We start from the raw sequence: 16385 nt of genomic DNA on the forward strand, positions 1-16385 counted from the left end.
CATTTTAAAAGGTAATCATGTAATTCCATTGCTAAACAAATATAATAGGTCTACAGGATTTATTTGAGCCGCTAGTGAGCGCTATGGATCCTCACTATCATCTGGAATTAAAGATCCCAGTCAAGGGGGGAAAACATGCGTGCTGTCTTAATAAAACAACATTTTCTGCCACCATGCTAGGCTAATGCTACTTTATATCCACATAAACAATATACTCAATGTGCAACATCCGAAAATGGTGGTGTAAAATGTTGTTTTATTAAAGACAGTATGCATATTTTTTTCCACAGAGGTGACATTGAATCGAGTTAAGGAGGAAACCAACGCCTTTGTAGCCTGAATGGAGGATGTAACAACTGGTTACCTCATTGAACAGCAGCTAAAATTGCCTGACCTTTCACAATATAAAAAAAAAATAGCAGGGAAAACAGTTTGGAATGCAAATGACTGCTGCTGAAAAGAGAAGGCTCTAATCTATCTGTATTTAGGTTACACAAATATTTGATCAACTCCCACCCAGCACCCCTAACACTAAACATATATATATTTATTTTTTATTTAACTAGGAAAGTCAGTTAAGAACAACTTCTTATTTACAATAACAGCCAGGAACAGTGGGTTAACTGCCTTGTTCAGGGGCAGAACAACAGATTTTTGCCTTGCCTGCTCAGGGATTTGATCTTGCAACCTTTTGGTTACCGGCAAAACACTCTAACCACTAGCCTACCTGCCACCCCAAATCTCCACTAGGACTTCCTGCAGCTATGCCTATACTGTTTATCAATAGGCCTATATATGGATAATATGGGTTTAGGATAGGCCTATCACAACATTACATTTTATGTAGAAAACAAGTGCCATGACCCCACAGATTTTTTGTATAAATACTCCGGAGTAGAGAATAATGGTATATCCAGACCAGAAAGCTAAACAGATAAATACATTTTTGATTTCCAAGGGGGGGCGGGGCACCGCTAGTAATTTATAAATGCCTCATGAGTTTAGTCCAACTGTTGTACCTCATCAAAACCCCCCAAATGTTTGTTTTATTCCTTTGTTTATACACCATCAAACAGGCAAAGCGTCAAAACAGGGCTAAGATTGAATTCTACCACATTGGCTCTGACGCTCGTCAGATGTGGCAGGGCTTGCAAACTATTACGGACCACAAAGGGAAACCCAGCCACGAGCTGCCCAGTGACGCAAGCCTACTAGATGGGCTAAATGCCTTTTATGCTTGCTTTGAGGCAAACTACACCGAAGCATGCATGAGAGCACCAGCTGTTCTGGATGACTTCGCACACCACCCCAACAGATCCACAGATGATGCAATCTCAATCGAACTCCACACTGCCCTTTCCCACCTGGACAAAAGGAACACCTACAGTTGAAGTCGGAAGTTTACATACAACGCAGCCAAATACATTTAAACTCAGTTTTTCACAAGTAACATTTATTCCTAGTAACAATTCCCTGTCTTAGGTCAGTTAGTATCACCACTTTATTTTAAGAATGCGAACTGTAAGAATAATAGTAGAGAAAAATATTTATTTCAGCCTTTATTTCTTTCATCACATTCCCAGTAGGTCAGAAGTTTACATACACTCAATTCGTATTTGGTAGCATTGCCTTTAAATTGTTTAACTTGGGTCAAACTTTTCAGGAAGCCTTCCACAAGCTTCCCACAATAAGTTGGGTGAATTTTGGCCCATACCTCCTGACAGTCAGGTGTGTAGGCCTCCTTGCTCGCACACTCTTTTTCAGTTCAGCCCACACATTTTCTATAGAATTGAGGTCAGGGCTTTGTGATGGCCACTCCAATACCTTGACTTTGTTGTCCTTAAGCAATTTTGCAACAACTTTGGAAGTATGCTAAGGGTCATTGTTAATTTGGAAGACCCATTTGTGACCAAGCTTTAACTTCCTGACTGATGTCTTGAGATGTTGCTTCAATATATCCACATCATTTTCCTACCTCATGATGCCATCTATTTTGTGGAGTGCACCAGTCCCTCCTGCAGCAAAGCACCCCCACAACATGATGCTGCCAACTTCATGCTTCACTGTTGGGATGGTGTTCTTCAGCTTGCAAGCTCCCCCTTTTCCTCCAAACATAATGATGGTCATTATGGCCAAATAGTTATATTTTTGTTTAATCAGATCAGAGGACCAAAAAGTATGATCTGGCATTTTCATGGCGGTTTTGGAGCCGTGGCTTCTTCCTTGCTGAGTGGCCTTTCAGGTTATGTCGATATAGGACTCGTTTTACTGTGGATATAGATACTTTTGTACCTGCTTCCTCCAGTATTTTCACAAGGTACTTTGTTGTTGTTCTGAGATTGATTTTCACTTTTCGCACCAAGGTACGTTCATCTCTAGGAGACAGAACGCGTCTCCTTACTGAGCGGTATGATGGCTGCGTGGTCCCATGGTGTTTATACTTGTGTACTATTGTTTGTACAGATGAACGTGGTACCTTCAGTCATTTGGAAATTGCTCCCAAGGATATACCAGACTTGTGGAGGTCTACAAAAAAAAATCAGAGGTCTTGGCTGATTTCTTTTGATTTTCCCATGATGTCAAGCAAAGAGGCACCGGGTTTGAAGGTAGGCCTTGAAATACATCCACAGGTACACCTCAATTGACTCTAATGATGTTAATTTGCCCATCAGAAGCTTCCAAAGCCATGACATAATTTTCTGGAATTTTCCAAGCTGTTTAAAAGCACAGTCAACTTGTGTATGTAAACGTCTGACCCACTGGAATTGTGATACAGTGAATTATAAGTGAAATAATCTGTCTGTAAACAATTGTTGGAAACATTTCCTGTGTCATGCACAAAGTATATGTCCTGACCGACTTGCCAAAACTATAATTTGTTAACAAGAAATTTGTGGAGTGGTTGAAAAACGAGTTTTAATGAATCCAACCGAAGTGTATGTAAACTTCAGACTTCAACTATATGTGAGAGTGCTGTTCATTGACTACAGCTCAGTGTTCAACACCATAGTGCCCACAAAGGCAAAGGAGATGATCGTGGACTATAGGAAAAGGAGGGCCAAACACACCCCCATTCACATCGACAGGTCTGTAGTGGAGTGGGTCGAGAGTTTCAAGTTCCTTGGTGTCCACATCACCAACAAACTATTATGTTCAACTGTACATTTCGGTGTTCCTCAAGGTTCTGTTTTAGGACCACTATTGTTTTCACTATATATTTTACCTCTTGGGGATGTTATTCGAAAACATAATGTAAACTTTCACTGCTATGCGGATGACACACAGCTGTACATTTCAATGAAACATGGTGAAGCCCCAAAATTGCCCTCGCTAGAAGCATGTGTTTCAGACATAAGGAAGTGGATGGCTGCAAACTTTCTACTATTAAACTCGGACAAAACAGAGATGCTTGTTCTAGGTCCCAAGAAACAAAGAGATCTTCTGTTGAATCTGACAATTAATCTTAATGGTTGTACAGTCGTCTCAAATAAAACTGTGAAGGACCTCGGCGTTACTCTGGACCCTGATCTCTCTTTTGAAGAACATATCAAGACCATTTCGAGGACAGCTTTTTTCCATCTACGTAACATTGCAAAAATCAGAAACTTTCTGTCCAAAAATGATGCAGAAAAATTAATCCATGCTTTTGTCACTTCTAGGTTAGACTACTGCAATGCTCTATTTTCCGGCTACCCGGATAAAGCACTAAATAAACTTCAGTTAGTGCTAAATACGGCTGCTAGAATCCTGACTAGAACCAAAAAATTTGATCATATTACTCCAGTGCTAGCCTCTCTACACTGGCTTCCTGTCAAAGCAAGGGCTGATTTCAAGGTTTTACTGCTAACCTACAAAGCATTACATGGGCTTGCTCCTACCTACCTCTCTGATTTAGTCCTGCCGTACATACCTACACGTACGCTACGGTCACAAGACGCAGGCCTCCTAATTGTCCCTAGAATTTCTAAGCAAACAGCTGGAGGCAGGGCTTTCTCCTATAGAGCTCCATTTTTATGGAACGGTCTGCCTACCCATGTCAGAGACGCAAACTCGGTCTCAACCTTTAAGTCTTTATTGAAGACTCATCTCTTCAGTGGGTCATATGATTGAGTGTAGTCTGGCCCAGGAGTGGGAAGGTGAACGGAAAGGCTCTGGAGCAACGAACCGCCCTTGCTGTCTCTGCCTGGCCGGTTCCCCTCTTTCCACTGGGATTCTCTGCCTCTAACCCTGTTACGGGGGCTGAGTCACTGGCTTGCTGGGGCTCTCTCGTGCCGTCCCTGGGGGGGTGCGTCACCTGGGTGGGTTGATTCACTGTTGTGGTCGGCCTGTCTGGGTTCCCCCCCCCCCCTTGGGTTGTACCGTGTCGGAGATCTTTGTGGGCTATACTCGGCCTTGTCTCAGGATGGTAAGTTGGTGGTTGAAGATTTCCCTCTAGTGGTGTGGGGGCTGTGCTTTGGCAAAGTGGGTGGGGTTATATCCTTCCTGTTTGGCCCTGTCCGGGGGTGTCCTCGGATGGGGCCACAGTGTCTCCTGACCCCTCTTGTCTCAGCCTCCAGTATTTATGCTGCAGTAGTTTATGTGTCGGGGGCTAGGGTCAGTTTGTTTATCTGGAGTACTTCTCCTGTCCTATTCAGGTGTCCTGTGTGAATCTAAGTGTGCGTTCTCTAATTCTCTCCTTCTCTCTTTCTTTCTCTCTCTCGGAGGACCTGAGCCCTAGGACCATGCCCCAGGACTACCTGACATGATGACTCCTTGCTGTCCCCAGTCCACCTGGCCATGCTGCTGCTCCAGTTTCAACTGGCCTGGGCCCTAGGACCATGTCCCAGGACTACCTGACATGAGGACTCCTTGCTGTCCCCAGTCCACCTGGCCATGCTCCTGCTCCAGTTTCAACTGTTCTGCCTTACTATTATTCAACCATGCTGGTCATTTATGAACATTTGAACATCTTGGCCACGTTCTGTTATAATCTCCACCCGGCACAGCCAGAAGAGGACTGGCCACCCCACATATGCTCTCTCTAATTCTCTCTTTCTTTCTCTCTCTCGGAGGACCTGAGCCCTAGGACCGTGCCCCAGGACTACCTGACATGATGGCTCCTTGCTGTCCCCAGTCCACCTGACTGTGCTGCTGCTCCAGTTTCAACTGTTCTGCCTTATTATTATTTGACCATGCTGGTCATTTATGAACATTTGAACATCTTGGTCATGTTCTGTTATAATCTCTACCCGGCACAGCCAGAAGAGGACTGGCCACCCCACATAGCCCGGTTCCTCTCTAGGTTTCTTCCTAGGTTTTGGCCTTTCTAGGGAGTTTTTCCTAGCCACCATGCTTTTACACCTGCATTGTTTGCTGTTTGGGGTTTTAGGCTGGGTTTCTGTACAGCACTTTGAGATATCAGCTGATGTACGAAGGGCTATATAAATACATTTGATTTGATTTGATTTGATATGTTCCAAACACACAAAGAAAGTTGTGAAAAGGGCACGACAATGCCTTTTCCCCCTCAGGAGACTGAAAAGACTTGGCATGGGTCCCCAGATCCTCAAAAAGTTCTACAGCTGCACCATCAACTGCTCTGCATTTGACCGTAAGGCGCAACAAGAGGGTAGTGCGTACGGCCCAGTACATCACTGGGGCCAAGCTTCCTGCCATCCATGACCTATATACTAGGCGGTGTCAGAGGAAGGCCCAAAAAATTGTCAGACTCCAGTCACCCAAGTCATAAACTGTTATCTCTGCTACCGCACAGAAAGCGGTACCGGAGTGCCAAGTCTAGGTTTAAAAAGGCTCTTCTTAGGGCTAGGCCCCCTTTTTTCTCAATTTCTGACTGACGTGCCCAAAGTAAACTGCCTGTTCCTCAGACCCTGAAGCGAGGATATGTGTATAATTGGTACCATTGGAAAGAAAACACGTAAGTTTGCATAAATGTTAAAATAATGTAGGAGACTATAACACAATAGCTATGGTAGGAGAAAATTCAAAGAAAAAACAAACCCGATTTTTTTGAGAGAGACCATGGCCTTACAACGCAAAGTATAGGGGCATACTGAATTCTAGCTCCAAGGGTGCAATTCCTATGGCTTCCACAGGGCGTCAGCAGTCTATATTCAAGGTTTCAGAAATATCTGTTTTAGTACAGGGACACATTCTTGGAAATTCATGTTTGGGCGTGCCATGAAGACAAGACACACCTGCTAAAATTGGTTTCCTATTGAACATACTTCTTTCCGTGAGAATTATTATGGTTTGATTACATTTTAGGGTATCTGAAGAGTATATAGAAACTTATTTTGACTTGTTGAAACAAAGTTTAGGGGTAGATTTTTGGATTCCTTTCTCTGCATGTTGAATGAGTGGATTTCTCAAATCGATTGCGCCAACTAAAGACTTTTTGGGATATAAAGAAGGATTTTATATAACAAAATGACACTACATGTTATAGCTGGGACCCTTTGGATGACAAATCAGAGGAAGGTTTTCAAAAAGTAAGTGGATATTTAATCGCTATTTGTGAATTTATGAAACCTATGACAGTGGAAAATATTTTGATGTGGGGCGCCGTCCTCAAACAATCGCATGGCATGCTTTCGCTGTAATAGTTACTGTAAATCAGACAGTGCAGTTAGAACTTAAGCTTTCAGACGATATAAGACACTTGTATGTACCTAAATGTTTAATATCCATAATTGTTATGATTATTTATTTAAATTGCGTGCCGCTAGCAGGATGCCTAGCCCTAAGAAGTTTTAACAGCTTCTACCCCGAAGCCATAAGACTGCTGAACAATTAATCAAATGCTGCTACTAAACAGCTGTTACTTGCTATTTATTATCTATGCATAGTCTCTATTCTCCTACCTACATGTACAAATTTCCTTGACTAACCTGTACCCCCGCACATTGACTCTGTACCCCTTGTGAATAGTCTCATTATTGCTATTTTATCGTGTTAGTTTTTGTTAATTTAGTAAATATTTTCTTAATTCTAATTTCTTAAAACTCAGTGTTGTTTGTAAGTAAGCTTTTCATGGTAAAGTCTACACCTGTTGTATTTGGTGCATGTGACAAATACAATTCGATTTGATATGAATGTAATTTTATATAAGCTCTGTATAACATGGTTAAAAATATACTTTAGATATCATGGATGGTCATTCCTTGCATCCATAGCTCTGTCTATGAATTTGAGAGTGGTTCATTTCATTAGCCCCATCCCTCAGCTTTTTACCAAAACAGGGGCAGGGTGGAAGCTTTGTTACTGTTTGAACTGCAGATTTCTCCTTTAATTAACATTACTGAAGTGGAATAAAGATTTTCTAAACAATATTTATTTGAAAGTATCTACAGTATATTGTATGAACAGCTGAACGTCTGTAGCATTTTCATTTTCCAATTTTGAGTTGCTTTGTGCTGCTTTCAGACGATTGATGAATGTCATGAGCCAACTGAGGAGCCAAGATCTACTGGTGACCTTCAGCAACAGGTAATATAATAATATAATAATATATGCCATTAAGCAGACACTTTTATCCAAAGCAACTTACAGTCATGTGTGCATACATTCTACGTATGGGTGGTCCTGGGAATCAAACCCACTACCCTGGCGTTACAAGCGCCATGCTCTACCAACTGAGCTACAGAAGGACCTCGGATGTTATGTTTTATGATTGGATTCAACATATGCCAGGGGGTTACTGTAACATAACTTTGCAGTGTTCCTATGATTTGTAAACCTAACGTGGTGAAACCTCCTGGACCAAAATGTAATATCAGTATTGAGCCACGGGCCAAAAAGACTCCCAAAAAAATCTGTTGATCAATAAATACACTACCATTCAAAGTTTTGGGGTCACTTAGAAATGTCCTTGTTTTTTAAAGAACAGCTCATTTGTTGTCCATTAAAATAACATCAAATTGATCAGAAATACAGTGTAGACATTGTTAAAGTTGTAAATGACTATTGTCGCTGGAAATGGCAGATTTTTTATGGAATGTCTACATAGGTGTACAGAGGCCCATTATCAGCAACCATCACTCCTTTGTTTCAATGGCACGTTGTGTTAGCTAATCCAAGTTGATCATTTTAAAAAGCTAATTGATGATTAGAAACCCCTAATGCAATTATGTTAGCACAGCTGAAAACTGTTGTACTGATTAAATAAGCAATAAAACTGTCCTTCTTTAGACTAGTTGATTATCTGGAGCATCAGCATTTGTGGGTTCGATTACAGGCTCAAAATTGCCAGAAACAAATAACTTTCTTCTGAATCTCGTCAGTCTATTCTTGTTCTGAGAAATGAAGGCTATTTCATACAAGAAATTGTTAAGAAACTGAAGACCTTGTACAACGCTGTGTACTAATCCCTTCACAGAAAAGCACAAACTGTCTCTAACCAGAATAGAAAGAGGAGTGGGAAGCCCCGGTGCACAACTGAGCAAGAGGACAAGTACATTAGAGTGTCTAGTTTGAGAAACAGATGCCCCACAAGTCCTCAACTGGCAGTTTCGTGAAATAGTACCCACAAAACACCAGTCTCAACGTCAACAGTGAACAGGCAACTCTGGGATGCTGGCCTTCTAGGCAGAGTTGCAAAGAAAAAGCCACATCTCAGACTGGACAATAAAAATAAAATATTAAGATGGGCAAAAGAACACAGACACTGGACAGAAGAAGATTGGTCTGTCCATAACACTTTTTTCCAATCTAAGTTTGAGGTGTTCGGATCACAAAGAAGAACATTCGTGAGACGCAGAAAAAATGAAAAGATGATGGAGGAGTGCTTGATGCCATCTGTCAAGCATGGTGGAGGCAATGTGATGGTCTGGGGGTGCTTTGGTGGTTGTAAAGTGGGAGATTCGTACAAGTTAAAGGGATCTTAAAGAAGGAAGGCTATCACTCCATATTGCAACGCCATACCATACCCTGTGAACAGCCCAAATGGAGCCAATTTCTTCCTACAACAGAACAATGACCCAATGCACAGCTCCAAACTATGCAAGAACTAGTTAGGGATGAAGCAGTCCGCTGGTATTCTGTCTATAATGGAGTGGCCAGCACAGTCACCGGATCTCAACCCTATTGATCTGTTGTGGGAGCAGCTTGACCGTATGGTACTATAAGAATATTTTGAAGATAAATACACAACGCAGAGACAGAGTACAAGAGGTCAAGAGGACGAAAAGTCAATATAATTAATGATCTATGTAAATAGTGTTTTTTCTGTAACAGGGAATTATTTATCAACGGGTCAGAGACATGGGAGGAATTTGTCTATACAGTGAGCCTGAAACAGGATACTTGTTATTTGGCCATTGGCCCAGTTGTACCGCAATGACTTCTAATTGGTCAACCACAGGCTAGGGCTGGGTTATAAAACTAGATCCTGTCCCTTTGTTCTTGGGAGATAATCACAGGGGAGAACCACAGGAGAGAATCGCTGGAGTGCATCACTGAGGACAGGGGATAATGACCATCTACTTCCAAGCACGATTTGTCCTATTTGAATAAACCTATTTTCCTCCCCCTGATTTGCTTTGGGGTCTGTGTTATTAAAGAATAACGTCAACTGCTAACAGTATGTAAGAAGTGCCCATCAAGCCAATCCAACTTGTGGGAGGTGCTTCAGGAAGCATGGGGTGAAATCTCTTCAGATTACCTCCACAAATTGACAACTAGAATGCTAAAGCTCTGCAAGGCCGTAATTGCTGCAAATGGAGGATTTTTGACGAAAGCAAAGTTTGAAGGATACAATTATTATTTAAATAAAAAATAATTATTTATAACCTTGTCAACGTCTTGAATATATTTCCTATTCATTTTGCAACTCATTTCTTGTATGTTTTCATGGAAAACAAGGACATTTCTCAGTGACCCCAAACATTTGAACATTAGTGTAGGCTAATATCATTCTGGGAGCCTCTGGCAGGCCAAACTAAATGTTTTGGGTGGCCCTCGAACCCTGTTATGAATGTTTCAATCCAGGAGCAGAGAAACCTCAGCCCCCTCAACCACCAGGAACTTGTGGACCAAGGCCAGGGAGGAGTTGCCAAGGGTGATGGAGGATTAGAGAGAGCCTGGAGGTCAAGGGGAGAACCATGGAGGAAAGGGTAGATGGAGTTGGTCAACATGGTCCAGATGATGATTGAGCACTGCAGGGAGATGAATGAGAATATGGTGGAGCTGTGGGCAACCATGGAGCCGTAGAGAGTGGAGAAGTGCTCCCAACAGCTAAGTTCATGATTGGGGGGTGTGGAGTATGTGGACTGTGGTGAGCATGTCTCTGCCATTGCTGTAATGTAATGTCCTTTATCAGTACGTTTCCGTTGAATTCCTAATCCTTCAGTGTTCAAAGTGTTTGTATTATAATGGACAACAACGTGTCTCTCCAATCATGTAGAACCTCAACAGAGTCCCTGCGGAGCCTCACAGAAAGACAGAAGTTAGGCTCACCTCTTCTGGGCCTCCTTTGTCATCAAGGACACTGTTTTGTTATTTATATTAAAACGGTACAGTAGTAGGCTATGTATTTATTGTCCTGCATGTCCGTTACGAACATCCAAGGTGGGACTGTAGCCTATATTTCCCCATTTCCAGAATAGGCCAACTAATCTACCAGCTCACGTTTGTTGCCTATGTTTTAAACCTCGTGCTTACTTGATTCATTATGAGTCTTGCCTTATTTGACAGCATTGTTTGGAAGGATTTAATTGTTAGTGGGGAAAAAAAGGGCAGCGGGCCTTGAGATATGCAGTTGTTGATATGTGAGTGGACACCTCCAACAACTGTTTTGCAGAGCCATATAGTTTGAGATTTTTTTAACCAAAAGCATTATGATGCAGCCATTATGATGCATTTTCATGACATCACATAATGGCGTGGAAGCAGATACAATTATGGGTACTGAAGTCATTCAAAAAAGATATATCACAAAGATATTTTCAGCCCGTGTGAGCCCCAACGGACAGTTTCTAAATTGGCCTACAGATGTGTGCATCATATGCATTGTGACAGCACATAGCCCAGGGAAACCGGACACTCCCAAACACACAACAAATAGAAAATTAACAGAAATGCAAAACACAGCAAAATATACAGGTACAGTAACTGCCAAAATAAAGGAAACACTTGAGTAAATGAGGGATACAAAGTATATTGAAATCAGGTACTTCCACAAAGATGTTGGTCCTGAATTAATTAAGCAATTAATGTCCCATGCTTAAGGTCATGTATAAAAATGTCCAACTGCCTATTATTTTGGCTACCATGGCTGGAAGAGGAGATCTCAGTGACTTTGAAAGATTGGTCTCAAAGGACCTTAGGGGGCTTGTACACTTATGACAGATTCTAAAGCAGTGCCTGACACAGCATTTTACACCACCATCAACAAAACACCAAATGGTGGGACTTCTCGTGGAAGAATGGTGTCACATCCCTCCAAGAGTTCCAGACACTTGTAGAATCTATACCAAGGTGAATTTAAGAGGGTTGAGGACAATTCCATTTCAATTCCAGTCAATTCAAGAAGTGCACTGAAATTCTGATTTGAATTCCCATTCTCTTCAGTGCTTTTTAAAGAGTAAAATCTGGTTGACTTTATCAAATCAAATCAAATTTTATTTGTCACATACACATGGTTAGCAGATGTTAATGCGAGTGTAGCGAAATGCTTGTGCTTCTAGTTCCGACAATGCAGTAATAACCAACAAGTAATCTAACTAACAATTCCTAAACTACTGTCTTATACACATATTTACTGGAATTTAAATGGAATTTACCCCAACCCTGGCATTGAAGGTGTTCTGGTGGCCCAATTAAGACGTTATGTTTGTGTTTCCTCCTTCTACACAATTGTAGAAGGAGATCCCACCACAGTTGTGGCTTACGTTATAATGATATACATTTTGTGTGAAGTATCAGGTAAACCACAATCATGGAGTCTATCACGTATACTCCCTCGCCCGGCGCTCAAAGTCACCAGGCTACTCATTATTACACACACCTGTCACCATCGTTACGCGCACCAGTACCTCATCAGACTCACCTGGACTCCATCACCTGCCTGATTACTTGCCCTATATAAGTCACTCTCTTTGTTTTTTTCTCTAGGCGTTGTTTATATTTCAGTGTTCATGTCTGTATGCTACCTGTGTTTTCGGCTATGTTTATTTATTAAATACACTCCTTGAACTTTCTTCCCGACTCCCAGCTTACACGTTACAGAATAACGCCTCACCAAAAGGAAGCATCAGGGAGTGTTGAATTTTTGGGGGGTTAGTGTAGGCAATTTCGAGTCCAGGTGTCGCTCGCTATTGGGGGTGCCTCAGCCGGCTCGTCAGGCTGCCCCGCCTCAGCAGAAGAGACCGGCCTGGTCCCCAGGACCCTCCCTTTGGTCGGCGTCCTGCGGCTGGAGCCGCGCGTCAGGGAGGGGGTACTGTCACGTATACTCCCTGTCTGGCGCTCAAGGTCACCAGGCTGCTCATTATTACGCACACCTGTCACCATCGTTACGTGCACTAGCACCTCATCAGACTCACCTGGACGCCATCACCTGCCTGGTTACCTTCCCTATGTATGTGACTCCCTTCAGTTCTTCCCCTAGGTGTTGTTTCTATTCCAGTGTTCATGTCTGTATGCTACATGTGTTTATTGTTTTTGTTCCGTGTTAATTAATGAATTAAAATACACTCCCTGAACTTGCTTCCCGACTCCTAGCGTACACGTTACAGGAGTCAACAATTATTCCTCACCATTAAGTGAATAATGACATTCTCCCCCTTGTTTTCTTAGTCTAATAGCTTAGAGGGGTCTCGGCTGACCAAGGGGCTCGATGCCATTGACTAAAAGAAAGAGTGAAGGATGAGACAAATGGCACCGTGACTGGGTGAAGGAAGAGATGGCAACTAAGGACAAAGACATTGAAATGAAGGGGGCGGAAAAATAAAGGGAACAAGAGGTGAGATATCGAGAAGAGTCATTTAATTGTCGTGGCAGAATTATTTTGTTTCTTAGCGCATGACTTTATGCAGTAGCAGGTAGAGTACACTAGTCCATGTTCTGTTGGGGACTTGAGACCGTGAGATTGAGAAATGTACGATTTGTCATTTGGACTTTTGGCACTATGTTGACACCGGTGAGAGTAATTGGATGCTTGCACCGAATGAGCTAAAGCTTGTTGCTTGCTTCTCCGTCAGTGGTTTGCCCATATATTATGACCAAATGTGGTTATTAACCCTTGGAGCTCTTAATGCCTTGGAAGCAGTGAGGGAGTAGCTCTTTATGAACTGATTACTTTATTACTAACTAGGAGCATGGTGTAACAGGCAGGCAGCTGCACTCGACGTGTGCATCGGGGTACATTCCAATACTCGAACAATGGTACCGAACAGTACTCCAGTGCTACATCACCTGGTGGTGTGTATGTGTAATGACGATAATACCACATTACCACATTCCACCCCTCTTAAGATTTCATTATACACTGGGTGGTTTGAGGCCTGACCGCCGTGGTATATCTGAGCGTATACCATGGGTATACGTTTTACCAGCGTAACAAGAGCAGTAAAAATAAATGTTTTGTCATACCCGTGGTATACGCTCAGATATAACACGGGTATGACAAAACATTTATTTTTACTGCTCTAGTTACGCTGGTAAAACATTTATAATGTCAAGGCACCTCAGGGGTTTGTGGTATATGGGCAATATAACATTTATTTTTACTGCTCTAGTTACGCTGGTAAAACGTTTATAATGTCAATAAGGCACCTCAGAGGTTTGTGGTATATGGCCAATATACCACGGCTAAGGGCTGTACCCAGGCACTCCGCATTGCGTCGTGCGTAAGAACAGCTATTAACAGTGGTATATTGGCCATATCCCACACCCCCTCAGGCCTTATTGCTTAAATATAACATCGTCCCGAATAAACCCTTTTTTAGGATATACATGTACAACACAAGACATTCCCTATACTCCTCTATTGTGTTAAGGAACTAATTATGAAGTACAGTTACTTTAACAGAAACATCATTTTAAACGTATGTACTCTACTGAGCTAAACAAGTCAGTGTAAACAATAAACATGACATTTCACATGTTCACAATCATTTATTTTTTCACATGCTTGGGTAACTAAGTATTTAACTCTTGAGTCTCTTTTACTGTGAGTCTTTTGTCTTTTAAAAACAGTTTGTCAACTGTTCTTTTTTTCCTCTTGTTCAGAGTTCAAAGTATTTTAAGCGGCTTGGAAGCTTTGCATGCCTCTGTGAACAACAAACACCGTTGTTCCATCCCGTCTGGCAAGAATCTGATTAACATATCTCCCAACATTACCTCGTAGGAAACAGGACCAGTCACTGAGTCTATTTATTTATTTTACCTTTATTTAACTAGGCAAGTCAGTCCATTTGAAGGTGGATGACGTGGAGCAGATGTCACATGCCCGATACCGTTGTTTCTGAAGAATTATTGTGTCTCTGTACTCACGACACAGGTTGCATTGTCGCTCCACGCCATCTCAGGTATCCCTTGATTGTTAAAGCTTGGTTGTAGCCCATCTATAGTAGTAGATGAAGCAGAACTAACAGGACACACATCCATCCATTTGGAATGTGCATCAATGATTATCAGGAACATTTTCCCCACTAATGGCCCTGCGTAATCTATGTGCAATATTCTCCACGTTTTCTCTGTAAACTCCCTAGGGTGGAGTGGAGCTGCTGCTGGTGCCTTTCTGTGTTCCTGACACGTGTTACATGTCTTGACTAGATTCTCTATCTCCTGATCTAGTTGTGGCCACCATAAGTAACTCCTAGCCAACGCTTTCATACATGAGACCCTAGGGTGACCCTGACGTAGCTGCGGTAGGATAGCCTGACAATCACTGGTGCTCCCCACAAAAAGCAACTATCCTGCACGCTCAACTCTGTTTTCCCGACACCGGTGTGAATTCAGTCCCTTCTGTTTCTTGTGGCCATCCCCTTACCACATGTTCTCTAACTCTAGACCGTATCGTCTCTTTATCTGTCCCGGATATCACTTACTCTGCAGTGACGAGTGCCGTGTCTGTGTCCACGGACATCAGCACTCTGTCCTCGAGCTGTTTACAATGGCCGTGTATGGCAGTGGAAGACGGCTCAAGGCATCTGCATTCCCATGGTACTTTCCTGCCTTGAAAACGAGGCCATGCTCGTAAGCCCTCCACGTCACTGTCCACCTCTGGATTCTCGCTGACAACATCTGTGGAACTGCCTTCATTTCATTGAAAAGAGACAGTCAAGGTTTATGATCTGTACGTACGGTAAACCTCCTGACATATATATATTTGTGGAACTTCTGAACCCCAAACATTACCGCTAACCCCTCTTCATCTAATTGGGAATAGTTATTTTCTGTTGGGTTAAGAGTTCTCGACATCAACCCTATTGGTCTCTCAGTTCCGTCCTGCATACGGTATGACAGATCTGCCCCTACCCCGTAGGGTGACGCATCACACAAGAGTATCGAAGTGAACCAACACAACCGATGACTGCATCAGTTTCTTTGATTCTACAAACAAAGTCCTCCCTGCTCTATCCCCACTGCCACTTTGTCTCTTTACTCAGCAGTGATGAGGTGCTAACACTTGACACGTTTGGCAAGAACCTGTTATAATAGTTTATCAGTCCCATGGGGAACGTGACAGTGTTCCTAGGACACAGAGTGAACGCCATGGGTGTCCCAGGTTTTAACCTCAGTCCCATTTTTAGAAGCAGGTGCGTGCTGGATTGCTTGTACCTCGTCATTGAGCGGATGGACACCCATGGCGTTCACTCTGTGTCCTAGGAACACTGTCACGTTCCCCATGAAGGTACACTTCCTACGCTTGAGACGACAGGTCCGCACTCTCCAATCTCTGTAGTGCCTCAGTCATCGTGCTCAGATGCTCCTGGTCATTCCTCCCCGTCACCAGGATGTCATCAAAGGAAATGGCAACATATGGAATCCCTTGAAGTACGCCCTCAATGGTCCTCTGAAAAATAGCAGGACTGCTGGAGACACCAAAAGGTCAACTTTATACAGAAACAACCCCTCGTGTGTTTACTGTACAATACATCTTAGATTCCTCAACCAGAGTGACCTGTTGATATGCATGGCTCATATCTAACTTTGTGAACTTCTGTCCACCAGCCAGATTTGCAAATAGATCCTCTGTTTCTGGAACTGGATACTGCTCTGACGAGGATAGTCTGTTAACAGTCAGTTTGTAATGCCCACAGATTCTCACAAAATTGTTAGGTTTCAAAACAGGCACTATGGGAGCTGCCCATTCTAAGAATTTGACTGGTTCGATAATGTCCTCTTTCAAGAAACGGTCAATCTCTGCCTCTACCTTTGACTTCATG

Source organism: Oncorhynchus gorbuscha, linkage group LG11 (assembly GCF_021184085.1).
Source record: "Oncorhynchus gorbuscha isolate QuinsamMale2020 ecotype Even-year linkage group LG11, OgorEven_v1.0, whole genome shotgun sequence".
Classification (NCBI taxonomy): Eukaryota; Metazoa; Chordata; class Actinopteri; order Salmoniformes; family Salmonidae; genus Oncorhynchus; species Oncorhynchus gorbuscha.